The sequence below is a fragment of the Dromiciops gliroides genome, chromosome 3 (genome assembly GCF_019393635.1).
Source record: "Dromiciops gliroides isolate mDroGli1 chromosome 3, mDroGli1.pri, whole genome shotgun sequence".
In the NCBI taxonomy this organism is placed as follows: Eukaryota; Metazoa; Chordata; class Mammalia; order Microbiotheria; family Microbiotheriidae; genus Dromiciops; species Dromiciops gliroides.
The window spans coordinates 259,026,939-259,044,273 of NC_057863.1; the positions used below are offsets into that span (position 1 = coordinate 259,026,939).

Sequence of the window (17,335 nt, forward strand, 5' to 3'; positions counted from 1 at the left end):
GGGTTAAGTGACTTACCCAGGGTCACAGAGCTAGTATATGTCAAGTGTCTGAGGCCAGATTTGAACTCAGATACTCCTGAATCCAGGGCCAGTGCTTTATCCACTGCGCCACCTAGCTGCCCCTGGCACCCATTCTTAATGGGGTACTTGGGTATGGGTCTGGGACCTCTTCCTACCATTTTGTAAGGCCTATTCCTCAGTGCCAAAGTGCTTTGTTTGACTGTTCCTGGGCAGACCCTATCCACAATATCCACCAACATCTTCCTTTGTCTCCCAGTACAAACTTGGCCTAGAAGAAAGATTCATTGTGATTTTTTCTTGTATTTTTCTATCTGGATTTAGTGTGATGTATTCTCTGGAACTGCAGGGAAGAGGGATTTTTTCAAGGGGAGAGGAGGCTCACTGTACTGTTTTTCAGCCTCTCACTTAGTCTAAAACCTACTGAGGAATAAGCAGGGCAGAAATCCCTGACCCATGGAGAATCTGGTTCTCCATCACCTTGGCTCCACCTTGTTTTTAATCTATTTAAGAACATTAATTTAAGTGCTGGTATTGTTGTCCAAAAACCAAGACAGTAATATGTTACTTGAAGAACTAAATTATGTCAGTAAAAATGAAACCAGAAGAAATAAGGAAGTTGTAGCTAAAAGAAGGATAGCAAGTTGAAGCAGGATCATAATATCAGGTTAGATAGAGATGGATCATCCTTCACAGCTTAAAGAGCTCAACTAAAGGTGTTTCCTCTTTGAACAGGTCTCCTGAATCCAATTAGAAGGTTCTTTTTTATGGCCCATTGTGAGCTCCTGCATCACTGATTGCCAGAAGTAGGATTACCACCAACTTCCAAGTGTTCACCCGCAATGACAACTGGGCACATGAGAAGAATGGAAAGAGAACTTACTATACTCATATCTTTTTCCAGTCTCTTACTTCTACAAATCATCATCCATGCAGCTATCAAAATAATCTTCCAAATCATAAGTCTGATCTGATCATTTCACTATTTGAAACTCTTTATGTGCTCTCTGGTGCTTTAAGGATAAAATATAAAATCCTCAGCCTGACATTTAAAATATGACAATCTGGGGGCAGCTAGGTGGTGCAGTGGATAAAGCATGGGCCCTGGATTCAGGAGGACCTGAGTTCAAATCTGGCCTCAGACACTTGACACTTACTAGCTGTGTGACCCTGGGCAAGTCACTTAACCCTCGTTGCCCTGCAAAAAAAAAAAATGAGTTGGAGAAGGAAATGGCAAACTATCTTTGCCAAGAAAACCCCAAAATGAGGTCACAAAGAGTAGGACCCAATTGAAAAGACTGAACAATAACAACGATGAGGGGAAAAAAAATTGGCTTTTTTGTCTTCTAGCCAAAGTATCTTTGGAGAATTTGTCTTTAATTGTGTACTTTAATTTCTATGATATATGTTGCAGTTATTTGAAAATAAAACAAAACTTTTCTGCTGCTTTCTTCTATCATCTCATTATAAACTACTAAAATATTTTTGTATTCTCATCTGAATTTAGAGACTGACTCGAGGTTAGTGTCCTTTTTCTTGCTGGAATGTTTCTGGTCCTCTCTTCATTTTTTTTTTTTTTTTTTTTTTTTTAAATGAGGCAGTTGGGGTTAAGTGACTTGCCCAGGGTCACACAGCTAGTAAGTGTTAAGTGTCTGAGGCCAGATTTGAACTCAGGTACTCCTGAATCCAAGGCCAGTTCTCTATCCACTGTGCCATCTAGCTGCCCCCCTTCTCTTCATTTTAAAAAATATAATTCATCTATTTACTTTTTTTTGGGCAGGGCAATGGGGGTTAAATGACTTACCCAGGGTCACACAGCTACTAAGTGTCAAGTGTCTGAGGCCGGATTTGAACTCAGATACTCCTGAATCCAGGGCCAGTGCTTTAACCACTGCACCATCTAGCTGCCCCAATCTATTTACTTTTAAATAGTTTATTTCCTAATGAATCCAGCGGTATGTGCTTCAACGTGTAAAATAATAACCAAAGTCTTCTCGAGGTACCCTGTGTCAGCCTCAGAAAGAGAATAAACTTCTATCTTTGTTCCAGGGTCTTTTCTAGCTCTCAGGAGGCCATTCTCATCCAGATCAGACATGTCTTGAATTGGCCACTCCCATCTTTTTTCTGGATTCCTCCAGGTTGTACATTTTCCTGCTCCTACCTATAGTTAGTCCTGCCTTTCAGTCCCCATAGGACTTAACATCACCACCTACCACAAGGTTGGATATCTGGAGAGGGCCCTAAAGAGTCTAATAATTTTCTTCCCTCAGTGGACTTTTTTCCAGTCACTGATAATGTAGCTACACTTATTCCTTTCCCAATGGTTAACAAACTCCTGCCATATCATACTTTTCTCATCCCAGTGACTCTGAATCTCCATCCCCCACTACATGATCCCTCGCTTCCAAACCACCTCAGCCCCCGCTTCCAAAATAACCAACCTACTGTGTTCCCTGGAGTACTTTTTCCTTATGTAACAAAGTTGTTTTGAACTTAAACATTTTCTTTTCTCCTTCTACCTTCTGATATTAACCAAGAATTGGGTTTCTCCTGATGACAGGCATCCCTGGCCACCCTTTCCTGTTGAAGTTACATTTTCATTTATATGCACCCTAATCACTGGACATAATGTGGGAGTTGTCAAACTCCTTTCACCCCCTGCCACTTTTAGATTCTCTCTCTACCACTATCTCTCAGTCGGCTCTTCTTTGTGATTCATTCAATTCCTTTTATCGAACAACCAAGATTCTGGTAGCTGTATCTACAAAAGAAATGTCATACATGCATCTGCAACACTCCCAGTTACAACCAAACCAGATTAAAATGTAATTGGGAAATATTTAACAAAATTATTTAAAAAGTACAACAGAAATCAGATGATGTTAATAGGTGTTTTTCTAAGTCAATATGTAGCCCCCAGGTATTCTTATGTACAATTTAGTGAACCCTGTTTCTATTTATGTCTAAATCTAGTCTAAATCTCTTAGTTTACAGATGAGAAAACCAAGAGATAACTGGAGAAATACAATGACTTGTTCAGTCACATAGATTGTAAATAATGGAGCTAGGATTTGAATCATAGTCCTTTAATTCCAACAAATTAATTTTGTTTTACCATACCACACTTTTGTCATGATATGGTAAGAAATAGGAAGTTCTTTAAGGATTTGTGTGTGTGTGTGTGTGTGTGTGTGTGTGTGTGTGTGTGTGTGTGTGAGGCAATTGGGGTTAAGTGACTTGCCCAGGGTCACACAGCTAGTAAGTGTCAAGTGTCTGATGTCAGATTTGAACTCAGGTCCTCCTGAATCCAGTGCTGCTGTTCTATTCACTGCGCCACCTAGCTGCCTTTAAGGATTTTAAGCAAAGGAATCACACACTATTCAATTCCAGATTGATTGGAAAGTTCTTTGACTGAAGACAAAAAAGTCATCCTAGATTATTGGTGGTTGTCATGAGTGAATAATTGTAAGTCATTATGGTTTATAAACATTATTGGCATGAAATTCACTTTTCTGGAGTTATTTCTAAAAAGTTGAGGATTCAAATGAGAAAAAAAAGAATTTTCTGAAAAATCACAAGACCGAGCAGGTTAGCTTGTTGATACATGAGGGAGAAAAAAATAAAACTAGAAGTTGGAGTGCCTGATATTGGGGAGCCAAGGGACACAAGCTATTTAGTGCTTAAGAATATTCTTGGAGGGGCAGCTAGGTGGTGCAGTGGATAAAGCACTGGCCCTGGATTCAGGAGGACCTGAGTTCAAATCCAGCCTCAGACACTTAACACTTACTAGCTGTGTGACCCCGGGCAAGTCACTTAACCCCTATTGCCCTACAAAAAAAAAGGTTAAAAAAAAGAATATTCTTGGATAGGGGGCAGCTGGGTGGCACAGTGGATAGAGCACCGGCCCTGGAGTCAGGAGGACCTGAGTTCAGATCCGGCCTCAGACACTTGACACTTACTAGCTGTGTAACCCTGGGCAAGTCACTTAACCCCAGTTGCCTCACCAAAACAAAAAGAATATTCTTGGATATACTATTAATAAGTAATAACTATGGGAGCTTAAAATAAATTATTAGGGCTATAACATTATTTCTTCCATCTTGGTGAAATAAACAAATTATTGAATGAAGTTTGAGAAAAAAGTAACTTTGAGGTCATTATAAACCATTATAGATCATGACCAAAGATCATGTCTAGATCAAAATGATATGGATGCATCCTGGTAAATATTAATATGCAAACTATGGTATCTGTGTGGAGTGGATATATTGGATTATCACATGAATAATTTATTAGCAAAATAATACAATTAGCCTCTTAAAGTAACATGTTTTGCATTCATATAGAATTGATTGTTATAGTTCTTCTTTGAAGAAGGCCAAAATGGCATCACTATGTTGAATAAAGGTACAGTGTATCCAGCTGTGGCTGATCAAACCAATACAAGCTTGGAAGGCTCTACAACAAGTCAGGTAAAAATAGTCTGTATAAACAAGTGGAATGGAGATGTCTCTAACGTTGTGCATCTCATATTTCTTTTGAGCTCCTGCAATTCTACTTTGCTTAGAGAGCACAGTATGTTCTCTGATGCTGGCATGCCATACTGGATGTTCCTATGCTAGTGTCTCCCATGGCTCTTCAAAGAGACCTTGAGATTGTCTTTGTATCACTTTTGACCTCCTTGTGAGTGCTTGCCTTATGTGAGTTCTCTGTAAAATAGTATTTCAGGCAAATGTGCATTTGGCATTCAAACAAGCCAGCCCATCACAGTTGTGCTCTCTGAAGTAGAGTCTGAATGCTTGGCAATTCAGCTCAAGAAAGGACCTCAGTTTCTTCTCTTGCCAGGTGATCTTCAGAATCTTCCTAAGACAATTCAAATGGAAGTGATTCCATTTCCTGGCATGTCACTAGCATACTGTCTAACTTTGTCAGGCATGCAACTACGGGGTCAGCGCAACAGCTCTGTAGACCTTCAGTTTAGTAGGTAGCCTAATTCTTCTCTCCCACACTTTCCTTTGGATCCTCCCAAACAGCTAGCTCTGTTTCAACCTCATCATCAATGTGGCTATCCTTGGACTGACTTACCACCAAGGTAAGTAAACTTATCTGTAGCATTCAGAATCTCTCCATTTGTTATAACTGATAGTCCCACACATAGATGGTGGTGCTGTACTGGCTAATGGAGAACCTCTGTTTTCTTGGCATAAATTGTCAGGCTAAAATTAGCACAAGCAGAAGAGAATCAATCCATACCTTTTTGCATCTCAGCATCAGAGGTTGCATTGAGTGCACAATCATCTGAGAACAGAAAGTCATGCATCAACCCTTCCCCCAATTTGGTCTTGCCTTTTCAAATTAAACAGTCTATCATTGGTGCAGTAGCTAACCTTGAATCATCTCTTCAAAAGTGTTTGTACTTTTTTTTTAGTTTTGACCACATGTTAGGATCCCCATCTGCACAGTAAGCAGGCCACAGGTAGGTGGGGTGACGCAGAAAAATTTTAGGGTACTTTTTCTAGCCCCTTCCTCATCCCACAAGGTGAGCAGTGTAGTCCTTTAAAAAGGCTACGCAGACACCCAGGAAGCTGCTGAATGCCAATGCTTCTTTGGTCCAGTGAGAAGGTGCCTGGGCCAACTGTGTGCAGGGTTGTGACTTCAGCTCCCAGTGTATCTGCACCTGCTCCTTCATCACTTGCTCATTGCCACAGGTCTTTGAGGTAGGAATAGAATAATAAAATAATGAAATAGTAAAATGTAAAATGATAAAATTATCTTTCAATTCACACATTAATTGGGCAGAAGAGGCAGAGGTGCATGAAGTCACCTTACTCTCTCTTCCAGAATCATTGAAGGCCAGTGCCAAAAAAAAAGTCAGGAGGACTGGCAATGGCCCAGGATCTTTGATATCCAAACAAGTTTTAAGTGCTCCACAGTGCCTGCTTCAGGCACTTTCATGTCCATTGTAACAAATTGTTCTCATCCTCACATTCCAGTTTTTACAGGCTTGGGGTCAACACCCTCCCTAACTCACCAATGGGACTGAGGCCTGTCAGTTACCCTAAACCTCATTAAGTCTGTTTGCCAAGATGGTTTTACTGGGGTGTGGCTGCTTCACAGACTGAAGCTGTAGCTTCTTAGAGTCACCAGTGAGAGCTAGGTGGCTGGTAGATGGCAAAAGTGAATAGCAGCCCTGAAAAAGGGCTCAGTAGGGGGCAGCTAGGTGGCGCAGTGGATAGAGCACCGGCCCTGGAGTCAGGAGGACCTGAGTTCGGATCCGGATCCGACCTCAGACACTTGACACTTACTAGCTGTGTGACCTTGGGCAAATCACTTAACCCACATTGTCCAAACAAAAACAAACAAAAAAAGGGCTCAGCAGCCCTCACACCAAAGGTACCAATGCTCCCTGCATTTCCCATACTCCCGCATATACAGTTAGTGTGATTTAATAAAGTAACATCAAGACACAGAAATCTGTATTGTAAAAGAGAACACATAAAATCTGTTAAGTTCCCACAAAAAAAAAATGCAGACTGGCATAAGTAAATATGGGTCACATTCATACCTACAATTGGTTAAAGTGCAGAATTCTTTATAGAAAGTATGATCAGTTATATACTTCTCTGAAACTACATAAAATCCTTTTTAGTCACCTACAAAGAGGCTGAAATTAAATATTTCATAAATACATTTGCACATATTTTTAAATGGGATATAGAATATGTACCCATCGATACATAGACATTTGGGAAGGAAAACATTGTAGATCTTTTTCATGTTTCCAATCACTAGAAATCGGAGAGGATAGAAAGCTGACATATCATAATCAATATTTAAGCTCAATCAAAAAGTTATAACTGCAGACTACATTAACCAAAGTTCTTCTTTCAAATCTAATTACTCCGAGCCTCATTGCTAGAACCAAATTAAAATGTAATTTGAAAATGTTTAACAAAATGAATGAAAATACAATAGAACATAGATAATGTTAATGTATGGTTATCTAAGTCAATATGCACCCTCAGAAATCTTTATGTCTGGCTTAGTGGCCCCAATTTCTATTTGAGTTTGTCACCACTGATCTATAAGATGTTCTCCTTTCCTTAATGACTTTAGTGCATGAATCATAATCTCTTCCCACATAAATTTCTGCCTTCATAACAAGACACTTCAGTGCACATATCAATACTTTCTCAAACAACTTGCCTTCCCAGTTCCATAACTCATTTCCCATATCCTATTTCACTCCACCTCAGTCATACACAAGGGTGACAACCTTGATCTTATTATCACTCACTAGTGTTTCATTTGAATGTCCTTGAACTCAGGAATCTCATGATCAGATCTCTCATTAGTCTTTCACTCTGCCTTATAACCACTAACTAGTTTCATCACAATGGCCTCCAATCATTCTACCCTTCAATTTTTTCCCAAGACATCATCCCTATGTTGGTTATACTCTCCTTCCTTCCTTCTCAACCCCTTTGAGAACTAATTCAACTCTACAGTACACTCTACATTTGAATCCCTTGTCCTCTTATCCTATTATCAATCCTGCTTTGTCAAGCCCCTATCTTGGATAATTTTCACTGTCCACTGCCTTTGCTAATTTTCTAATGCTGCTGGATAGAGCTGGAGGGAAAAAAAAAACACATAAAACTGTGTGGACAAGGTCTACTATAAATTTAAATGATCTATTTTACACTGAGACTTCACTTCAGCAAGACAATGTTTTATGCCTCCTTAATCTATTCTTTATTAGCCTAACCACAGCAGCTTTTCCAGACATTTTAATCTCTTCTTGCATCTTCCATGGGACTCTCTGTTCCTACCCTCATAGCTGAAAACATGACTGATACTTCACTCAAAAAATCAAGGCAATATTTTTTTTAAAAATCAAGGCCATTTGCCAAGAGCCCCTCAAGTATACTTTTTTTTTTTTTGGTCAGGCAATTGGGGTTAAGTGACTTGCCCAGGATCACACAGCTAGTAAGTGTTAAGTGTCTGAGGCTGGACTTGAACTCAGGTCCTTCTGACTCCAGGGCCGGTGCTCTATCCACTGCGCCACCTAGCTGCCCCCCTCGAGTATACTTTTAAAGTACTCAATTTGTTCTAACCATCCCATTTAGGTATCTTCCTATATCTTTCATCATTTTTATGGCTAAACTCTTTAAGAAAGCCATTTTAAATGGATCTTTTAACTTCCTCCCATCTCTACACTATCTATAGCCTGGCTTCTGGCTTTATCATCCGATTAAAACGGCTCTCTCCAAAGTGACCAAGGGTCACTTAATCAACAAATATAAAGGCTTTTTATCAATCCTTTTTTATTTTTACCTCTTTTCAACCTTTTACACTTTTGATCCACCTTTTTGTGACACTACTCTCCCTTAGTTCTCCTATCAGAACCTCTTTTTCTCATTTTCCTCAATTGTATCTTCATTCAGGTCATACACCAGAAGTGTAGGGGTTTCCAAAAGCTTTGTCCTAGACTCTCTTCTCTTCTTCCTCTATGATATCTGGCTTGATGATCTCATCACCTCCCACAGATTCACTTTGCATCTCTGTGTGGATAATTCTCACATCTTTTTCTCATGTTTTTTCTTTTTTCTTTTCCTGACTTTATTTTATTTTTGTAATAAACATTTTTATTTATAGTTTTGGGTTCCAATTTTTATCCCTTTCCCTCCCTCCCCTCCCCACTCCCTGAGGCAGCAAACAATCAGATGTGGATTATACATGTATGATTAAATAAAACATTACCATATTTGTCATTTTGTACAAGAACTTGCTTAAAAGAAAAAAATGAAAAAAAGAAAAAAAGTGAAAAATAGCCTGCTTCAGTCTGTTCCATCAATATCAGTTCTTTCTTTGGAGGTGGATAGTATGTTTTATCAATAGTCCTTTGGGATTGTCTTGGATCATTGTATTGTTGAGAATAGTTGAGTCATTTACAATTCTTCATCAAACAATATTGCTGTCTCTGTGCACAATGTTCTCTTGGTCCTGCTCACTTTACATCATTTTAGACATGTCCTTCCAGGCCTTTCTGAAGTCATCCTGCCTGTCATTTCTTATAGCACAATAATATTCCATCACCATCTATATCATAGTTCGTTTAGGTATTCTCCAATTGATGGGTATTCCTTTGATTTCCAATTCTTAGGCAACACAGAAAGAGCTGCTATAAATATTTTTGTACAAATAGGTCTTTCCCTCTTTTGGGGTATGTCTTTGGGATATAAACCTAGCAGTTTGCCTCCAACTTTGATGAAAAAAAAGCAAGGACAAAGGACATATCCCCTGGGGAGGGCCTAGCTCAAGCTGCCTTCTTTTTACAGGATAAATAGAATTGAGGATCCCACTCAACGAGAGCCCAGCCCAAGCTGGTTGATGAGCTTATGCCTTAGTACCTGGGAGTGAACATATTAATTGATTATGCCCTTCAGAAATGGGGTCTGACAAAATAAGAAAAAAGATGGATCACAGAGTGATGTTTCTTAGAAAATAATACAGCAAAATATTAATTTTTCTTAGGGATTATCCTTCATTATCACTGATACTCACTCTATGTATTCAATTTGTTGCCATGTCCTATCATTTCCCTTTGCAACCTCCTTTGAATATGTTTTCTTCTCTCCTATGACACTGCTGCCATGCTGACGTAGACCCTCATCACCTCATGACTGGAACGTTGCAATAGTCTTCTGGGTGATCTCTCAGTCTCAAATTTCTTCCCATTCCAGTCTGTCCTCCACTTAGCTATCAAATTGATCTTCCTAAACATGTGACCATGTCACACAATAAAACTACAGTGCCTCCCTATTATCTCCAGAATGAAATAGAAAATGGCCAGTTTATCTTTTAATGGCCTTTACAATCCTTCCTACGTTTCTACTCCCTTCAATATATTCTGTGATCGAGCAACACTAGCCTTCTTTCAGTTCCTTGCACACATCAATCCATCTCTTGAATATATGTCTTTTCACCAGCTATCTCCCCTACCTATGATTTTCTCCCTTCTCTTCTCCAAATCCCTAGATTCCCCTGAGTCTTTTAAATATTGGGTTAAATCTTACCTTCTGCAAAAGACATTTTCAGATGCCTTTTAATGCGTTTAATCCTTCCACTCTGTGATTGCTTCCAATTTGCCCTTTACATCATCTTCCCTATTAGAAAATGAGCTCCTTTAGGATGGGTACTGTTTTTGCCTTTCTTTGTACTCTTAGTACTCAGCACAGTGCCTAGCAATTAGTAAATAATAAATGCTTCTTGACTTGTTAACTTTTCCCTCTCCTAAGACAGCAATACGTTCTTCTTGCACACCCTTAATGGACTGCCTGCACTGTGCTAAATGCTGGGGATAAGAAGAATAAGAAAAAACTGTTCCATTTTTGCCTCCACCAAAGAGATAACAAGATAAATATAGAGTATGTGGAAGGTAATGTTAGAAGGATGGCACTAGTAACTGGAGTGGGGATGAGGGGACCAGGAAAGGCTTTTTGGAAGAAGTGGAATTTGAGCTGAGTCTTAAATGAAGCAAGGTATTCTAAGAGTTGGAAACTAGGAGTTTTGGCATAAAGAACAAAAAATCATTGCAAAAGCATGGCAATAGGAACTGCAATGTAATGTTTGAAGAATAGGATGATCCTCACAACACCCCCTGCAATGTAGATACTATTATTTTCTTTGTTTTGCAGATGAGAAAACTGAGGCTTAAAGAGTGACTTGCTCAGTACAGCTCGATCATAGAGTGCATGGAAGATAATAGAAAGCAAGAAGATTGGAAAAAATAGGAACATTCTAGGTTGTGACAAGTGTTAAATGCCAAATAAAAGAAGGTATATTTGGTTCTAGAGGTAACAGGGAGACACTGGAACATATTGAGAGGGGTGTGTGTGTGTGTGTGTGTGTGTGTGTGTGTGTGAGTGAGGGAGAGAGAGGGGGGGAGAGAGGGGGGGGGGAGAGAGGGAGAGAGGGAGAGAGGGAGAGAGGGAGAGAGAGAGAGAGAGAGAGAGAGAGAGAGAGAGAGAGAGAGAGAGAGAGAGAGAGAGAGAGAGAGAGAGAGAGAGAGAGAGAGAGATGGTCAGATCTACACTTTAGGAAGATAATTTTTGCAGCTGAGTAGAAAATGGATTGATTGAATTGGAGAGAGACTTGAGGTGAGGAGACCAATTATATGAAGATTGAGAAAGACTGGCCAAACAAGCAGAGAGAGAACCAAGACAGAAACGAGTCATAAAAGCACAGAGAGGAAAAAGTATGAGTTTCAAATGCTATAGTTGAGAAGAATGAAGATAAAGAAGAGGCAATTAAATTTGGTAATCGAGATCATTGAGGTTAGTAATTTCAGTTGAGGGATGAGGTCAGGAACCAGATTACAAGCATAAATGCTTACTATGTGACAGGCAACTGTGCTAAATTACGAGGATACACATACAAGCAAAAAAAAAGATAATCCCTGCCTGCAAGATTATGATTTGTGGTGGACACAGATGACTATTATGCAAGTCAATGTGTGATAAATATCAATGAGAATTTCAGGCAAAATGTTATGAGAAATTGGAGGTCAGTTTCACCTAATGGATTGGTGGTCAGGGTCAGGGGAAGTGTGATGGAGGAAATAGTATTTGATCTAGTTCTGGAAAGAATCAAGGTAGATCAATAGATTAGAAGGAAAATGGGGAAGGAATAACTTTCAGGGACAGTAGGTTAGAATGAGAAAAAAAAGTACAGAAACAGGATTGAGAAGAAAAAGATGAGTAAATGGAAAGTAGTCCAATTTGACTGGAACATGGACTATAATAAAAGAGAGTTTTGTGAGATAAAGCTAGGCAGATTAGTTAAATAAAGACTGGAGGAGGCCTTGAATTTTAGGGTCAGTTTATACTTTATTTAGTAGTTAAATGAGGACCTTCTAAAGGACTTTTAGTACAGCTTTGACATACCCTTGATATTTCTATCCCACAACTATACCATTCCCATGTTCATGAACTCTGAAATTCCTTTATTTTACCACAATCTATTATTGTTCCACCTTTTCCTCTCCCTCTCATCCTGAAGCCATATTCTTCACCCACGCCATAACCTCCAGTCTCTTGACTCCCAAGTTCTCTTCCAGGCCATGAGCTTTATACTACCTACACTCTTCTCTCTTCCCCATCTTGACTGCTTGATGAACCAGTTCTACTCTACAAAATCCTCGTAAGTGCCTTGCCCTCTTATTTTATCACCTTGAATCATGTCAACCATCTGCTATCTTTACTCGTGCACATTTGCAGCTGAACAAAGTTGGAAAAAAGGATAGAACCATGCTGACCGGGTCTACTATAGATTTATGTTACATACTATTAACTGGGATCTCATTGCTGTAAAACGATCCTTTTATGCCTCCTTAATTAACTCATTATCCCACTCACCACAGAAGCTCTTTCAGACCTTTTCATCCCTTCTTAAATCTTTCATGACATTCCCTTCCTAGACCTTCTCTGCTGCAAATTTTGCCTCACAGTTTACTGAAAAAAAATTGGGGTCATTCCCTAAGATCTCTCTGCTTCTCATCTCTCATCACCCAGATACTTTCTGCCATTATCTCTTCTTTCACTTTCTCAAATAATGTGGTGGCTCTTCTTGCCAAGGAAAATCCCTCTATATACAAAAGTGAATCCAACCCATCCCATGTTGACCAGAATGTAGCATCCTCTAGAAATCTCCACTCTTTCACTTATCTGTAATCTCCATCTGTTGGCTGTTTCCCTACTGCCCACAAACATGCCCACATCTCCTCCATCCTCAAAAAAGCCCTCACTTAATCAATCCATCCCTGATAGCTATCACCCTACATCTTTCCTCTGTTTTGTGGATAAATTCCTTGAGAACTCAATCTATAACAGGTATCTCTACTTCATTTCCCCTCACTCTCATTTTAACTCTTTAAAGTTGGGCTTCTCACCACATCATTCAGTTGAACTACTCTCTGCAAAGTTATTAATAGTTTCTTAACTGTCTGAGGCCTCTTTTCAATCCTCATTCCTTTTCACCTTTTTGCAGATTTTGACACTGTTCATCACTCTTCTCTTTGATACTTTCTTTTCTCTATGGTTTTCATGATAACACTTTCTCCTGATTCCTCTACCTCTCTGTTTATTCTTTCATAGTCTCCTTTGCTGGATATTCATCCATTTTGCCTCAACTCCAGAAGAGACCCCTGTAGTCTCCCCCCTACCCTGGCCAGCCGCTCAGCTCTCTCACCAGACCATGAGATTAGTTCCAGAAGAAGCTGGCACTGCAGCTGATTCAGAGGGTTGGGAGTAAATTTCTCTGGTGCAGCCTGCCTGGGGCTGGATCTGTGTCAGTGAAACCCCAGAATTGGAGTCCACTCCCACCCTGGCACAGCAGCCCCCTCTTGCCAAAATTCTAAGCCATCTTTGGCTGGAAAATGATCTCAGCCTGTCATTTTGTCATTTTATGTGTTCTGCTGCTCCAGGAATTGTCTTATGGCATTATTTGGAGGTTTTTTAAAGTAATTATGTCAGGAGCTCTTTATATTCTTCCATTTTGCCCCCAAAACTGTAAATCCCCCCTCCCTGGCTCTGTCCTGGGATGCCTTCTCTTTTCCCTCTATACTATTTCATTTGGTGAAAGTCAGATTCTTGATTCAGTAAGAAAGCAGATGAAATTAAGTTTTATGCTGATAACAACAATCCAAAGTGCTTCTATAAAGCCTTGAAAACTATTTATTGGGTGCCTGAATGAGAGCTAGAGGAGAAGATGGCAGTGGTGGGCATGAGGAGCCCAGGCTATGAGCAGGGGCTCCCCGAGGCAGGGACAACAGGGCCTTCCATGGCCCCCAGTATATTTTTGGAGATTTTGCTCCTGATGAATTCAATCAGTTTTTTGTGACTTCTCATTCTTCTGTTGAGCTTCCACCATATAACAAAACAATTTTGCGTGACACTGAAACCCCAGAGGAACTACATGATCTTCTTGGTGTCACAGGCATGTAACATCTTTCATTGTCACCTTTCCTCTTCCTCCAAGGTTTGCCACAGGGTTTCTTTCTTTTTTTTTTTTTTTTTTTTGGTGCCACAGGGTTTCTTGCATCAATGGTGATGTTGCCAGGTGCAGGGGCTTGCTAATCTTGGAGTATGTATGTTTTCATATTGCTGGGGAAGAGTATCAGTGAATTGAGTTTGGTGTTACTAAAGTTATCAAGCAAGACAAATCTTTACTGAATAACACTGACTACAGTATTTCAAGCACGCCAAATCCTCAGGCCACAGAGTTTATACTTGGTTGCACAATTTCCAAAAAGAACCATGATGACCTACACAATGAAACCAACTACAATTCCATCAACTGCCAGTTCACAAGCCCTGTGTTTGCTTTGGATAATGGTTCTAGGGGGCAGCTAGGTGGCATAGTGGATAAAGCACCAGCCCTGGATTCAGGAGGACCTGAGTTCAAATCCAGTCTCAGACATTTGACACTTACTAGCTGTGAGACCCTGGGCAAGTCACTTAATCCTCATTGCCCTGCAAAAAAAATTTTTTAATTAAAAATGTAAAAAAAAAAGGATAATAGTTCTAATGCTGAAGCTGAAAATATAGAAAATGATAGCCTTTCTGGTGGCTTTGGACAAAGGGAACATAAAAAGAAGAAAAAAGCCACCTGGATACTATGGTTATTTGAAATGCAAATTCATCAGTACTGAACAACATAAGCACAGAGGATACAGAATTTATGAGAAATATACCATTGTCAGCTAGACCAAGGAGTTGTCATAGCCTTGAAAATTCTATGGACTTCCTCAGTGACACTGAGACTGATGATTCTTATCCTAGAGCACTAGACAATATCAGGACTGCAGGGTAGCCTGGGGTATGCCATGTCACTAATTTTGAACAGTCCTGTATCCCTTCAGAGGCTGGCCAGGGTAGCCCATTAAGGACAGCTGTTGCACAGCCTTATTCTGGTACTACTGAAAATCTTTTTTTTTTTTTTTGGTGGGGCAATGAGGGTTAAGTGACTTGCCCAGGGTCACACAGCTAGTAAGTGTCAAGTGTCTGAGACTGGATTTGAACTCAGGTCATCCTGAATCCAAGGCTGGTGCTTTGTTCACTGTGCCACCTAGCTGCCCCCACTACTGAAAATCTTGGAGTTGCTAATGGACAAACACTTGAATCTTCTGTCAAGGACCTAGATGCCAATGGGGTAGAATTGTACACTGTGGAAAGCGCTGACTCAGATCCAGCTAAGTATGACAATGCTTCCTCTACTGCTGAAGTCACAACCCCTGTTACAGGATCACTTTCTGTTAATTAGCCTGCTAAATCTTGGGCTAGCCTTTTTCACAATTCTAAGCCCTCTGCTTCCACACCTGTGGTTTAGGTTGAAACTAAATATTTCCCTCCTGCCACATCTTCTCTGGTCCCTGAAAAACAAGTTGAACTCAAAGAAGGGCTTGTTCCAGTTTCAGAGGATCCTGTAGCCATAAAGATTGCAGAATTACTAGAAAATGTAATGCTAATACATAAACCAGTATCTTTGCAATTCCTGGGGCTGATCAATAAAGGAAACTGGTGCTGCATCAATGCTACACTGCAGGCATGGTTGCTTAACACCCCCCCCCCCCCCCCGCCAATGTATCATGTAATGAAGTTCATTCCGGTGTATTCCAAAGTGCAGCAGCCATGCACATCGACACCCACAATAGACAGTTTTGTTCAACTAATGAATAAGTTCACCAATATGCCAATACATACAAAAGCCAAACAAGCTCTAGGTGATAAGATAGTGAGGGATATCCACCCTGGAGCTGCCTTTGAATATATATATAGACTACTGACAGTCATCAAGTCACGCTTCTCTGAAAAGGGTCAGCAGGAAGATGCTGAAGAATATCTAAGATTTATTCTAAACGGACTACACGAGGAAATGTTGAACTTAAAGAAACTTCTTTTACCAAATAATGAAAGATTTTCAGTTTCCAATGGAATTGGAACACAGTCTGTACCTGAAGATGAACAGAGACAAGGAGAAGATAGTAAAGATGAGTGGGAACAAGTTGGCCCTCAGAATAAAACACTCGGCAAGCCAACTTCACTCAGACTCCAATTACTGGCATTTTGGGGGGACACATAAGATCTGTAGTTTACCATCGGAGTTCAAAGGAATCTGCCACTTTGCAGCTATTTTTTTACCTTGCAATTGGATATCCAGTCTGAGAAGATACACACAGTCCAGGATGCATTGTAGAGTCTGGTGGCAAGAGAGTCTATCCAAGGATATACCACAAAAACCAAGCAAGGGGTTGAGATTAGTTGGAGAGTAACCCTGGAAAAGCTCCCCACTGTTCTTGTTCTGTACCTGAAATGGTTCGTGTATGAGAAGACCATTGGATGTCAGAAACTTATTAAGAATATTGAGTATTCTGTGGACTTGAAAATTAGCAGAGAGCTGCTTTCATCAGGTGTAAAAAATAAAATTGTAAAGGTCACAGAAACGATCAACTTTTCTCAGTGGTCTGTCATCACAGAAACAGAGCAACTGGTGGTCATTATACTACAGATATCTTCCAAATTGGTCTGAATGGCTGGTTACTAATTGATGGACAGGCAGTCAAAGTGATAAACCAGTACCATGTGGTGAAGCCTTCTGCTGAACACACAGCCTACCTCCTGTACTATTGCTGAGTTGACCTGCTTTAAAACTTTTCTCTGTGCTGTGTGTGCAAGATACCTGCTTTCTAGAATACCACCTCTTAGTAACTTTGTTCCTGTTTCTAATGGTTCTATTGAGAGAAACTTTATTTCTCCTTTGCAACTGTGGCATAGAATAGAAAGAAATTAACTCCCTTGGAGTTTGTGAACATCATAGTTTATGTTGATTTTTAGCTTCCAAATCAAAATCATTTGGTTGAAAGACTCTTGCTTGATTTAAAAAATTTCTGAGTAATGCTTTATTTCTGAATAATGCTGACTCATGTGATTATAAAAGGAGATTTGCATCTGATTCCCAATTTAATTGCCTAGTAGAAGAAATCTTTCACCCACAACACAACTTGTGAATTTCTGTGAGAATGAATTTTATCTTTTCTTTTAAAAGTGAAAACCTTAGGGGCAGCTAGGTGGTGCAGTGGAGAGCACCGGCCCTGGATTCAGGAGGACCTGAGTTCAAATCCAGCCTCAGACACTTGACACTTACTAGCTGTGTTACCCTGGGCAAGTCACTTAATCCCAATTGCCTCACTAAAAAAATAAAATAAAATAAAATAAAAGTGAAAACCTTTTTAAAATGCAATACCTCCTCCCTACCC

The 17,335-nt window shown here is 39.9% G+C and overlaps 1 protein-coding gene and 1 pseudogene across 3 annotated transcripts in view; one reads left to right on the top strand and one right to left on the bottom strand.

The window, feature by feature from the left end:
* GRIK1 (glutamate ionotropic receptor kainate type subunit 1) overlaps window positions 1-17,335 on the bottom strand; it is a 133,344-nt gene that overhangs the window by 76,567 nt on the left and 39,442 nt on the right. The gene's annotated exons all lie outside the window — the stretch shown is intronic.
* Window positions 12,194-16,727, top strand: LOC122746042 (annotated as a pseudogene).